The sequence below is a fragment of the Paramisgurnus dabryanus genome, chromosome 15, assembly GCF_030506205.2.
Source record: "Paramisgurnus dabryanus chromosome 15, PD_genome_1.1, whole genome shotgun sequence".
In the NCBI taxonomy this organism is placed as follows: domain Eukaryota; kingdom Metazoa; phylum Chordata; class Actinopteri; order Cypriniformes; family Cobitidae; genus Paramisgurnus; species Paramisgurnus dabryanus.
In genome coordinates this window covers 815,001-817,175 of record NC_133351.1, presented here as the reverse complement: position 1 = coordinate 817,175, position 2,175 = coordinate 815,001, and positions in this window count along the sequence as shown.

The following is a 2,175-nucleotide window of genomic DNA, read 5'->3' as shown; positions in this document are numbered from 1 at the left end:
TGGTAACGGATTACCACCTTAGGTGTCCATTATTTTCTTATAATTCAATGCTCGTCATCAATTATTCCTTACTTATCATTGTTTGAAGAGAGAACTTAACTGTGTTCATATTGAATGTGTGTTTTTATTGTTCATTACTGTCTGTGACTTTGAACACAGCACATACAATCAGGATTTGAAAACTATTTTGTATTTCTATTTTCTTTGAATATTTAACTGTGAGTGGCTTACAAATCCAAAAGGTTTTGCAAGTATTTCTGTTCTCACTGTGAGAGAATGTATCTCATTAACACACGGGGTGTATTTAATGATCAATTAGATGAATTCAAATACATATCTGTAATCTTCTTACATTTATTGCATAAGAGGCTTATAAAAGAGGAACCGATAGCTTTTAATAAGAAATTCTGTTTGAAGGCAGTGTTTGCTTTTTTCATTTCTTCATTAACACATGCTGGAAACGGCGTGCTACTAACATCATGTACATTTACAATGAGATTCTCCTCTAGTGTTATATTACCCACAATCCTCTGGGGTTTAACTGATAATAACATTTTCATGTAATCTGTAATTGACAGTGGGTATGTTTGCTGGTTTAATGTTAAAGCAGTGATATTTTACTTTGATATTAGACTGATGTCAACATGAATTAACACTTGATCCTTAGCTTATTGTGAACAATCAAGACATTTTATTAAATTGCATTTGTAATCTTTTATTATAAATAATTTTTGTTGAGATTTGTGATGTGAATGATGATGAATTGATCATGTTATATTCTATAAACATTTCTTTAGCAGGTCTCTTCAATTCACACGTCTTCTTATTTCAATACATAATTAAACCCTCTTTTATTTATGCAGGTATTCGTGTGTTAAATCAAATCAAGCTGTTGTTTTTGTAGACTGTAGCTCTTCTAACACAATATTCTGGCTTAACCCACATGCCCTAAAACATGTTTCTGATCTGTGCTGTCGTTTATGTACTGCTACTATATGTGTTGTGCATTATTAAACTACATAAAAATACCAACCTTTACTCCATAAAACACCAACAATGAATAAAATGTACTGCTGTGAATCAGATGTTTAATATAACATGTTCTCTGCTGTATGAGTAAAGCTTGTGTCTGGCTGCTGATGCAGGATGTGAGAGGTAAAATCTCTGTGGTGTGTTGAGGAAAGGCACCTTGGGCTTACTGTGCGTACAGACTACTGATCAGAGCGAGCGAGCCAGTGAGAGAGAGAGAGAGAGAGAGAGAGAGAGAGAGAGATGTGGCCAACATGGCTTCCACAGAAAGAGAATCTGTGCCCTGTTGAGATTCGCTTTCTCTTTAATACAAAATCAGACTCATCTCATCTCAAGGGAGTTCTCTTAAGATCTCGACTTTTTCGCCTAAACAGCAAAGAGATGTAATGGAGAGAAAATGGACATTTTTGCTCAAAACTCCAGAGTAAAACAGCACAGTAATATTTACTGAAACTGAGACACAAGATCTGTGCTTAGGTATGTGAGGATATTAAAGTCTGAACCTGACATTTCGGAAGGGCTTTTCACACGGCTATAAATCACGTTTTTAATCCCAGGTTGACATTTGACTCGTATAATTTCAATGTGAAGTTAGCACTGGATTTAACCCGGGGTTATAAAACCCTGCTCTGAAACAGGATTTAAGATCTTTTCACCTTGTGTCAGAAATTTTTGCCTGTTATGTTAGGAATAATTGACAACGGGCCAATGCCTTTTTCGATAATAGTGCACACTCATCATGTAATGCTGTTACACCGTGGATGTGCATTATTTTAAAATAATTCAAAGGACCAAGAGTCAATTTTTCCCTTTATTCCACAGTTACCACAGATATTGCTCTGGTGGTTATTTATTTAAAGGGGACATATCATGAAAATCTGATTTCATGTTTAAGTGCTATAATCTGGTCCCCAGTGCTTCTTTTAACCTAGAAAATGTAAACCATTTTAAAAAATAGCTCATTGAAATTTTGCTCCCCTTGTGATCTCATAAGGGGATCTTATTATAATATACCGCCCCTTAATCTAAACTATCCAACCATGGCACTGCTATTTAGTGCAGAGATCAGCTCATTTGCATTTTAGAGGACACACACAAAACACGCACATTTTTGATCACACTTACAACGTGTCAATCTTAACAAGT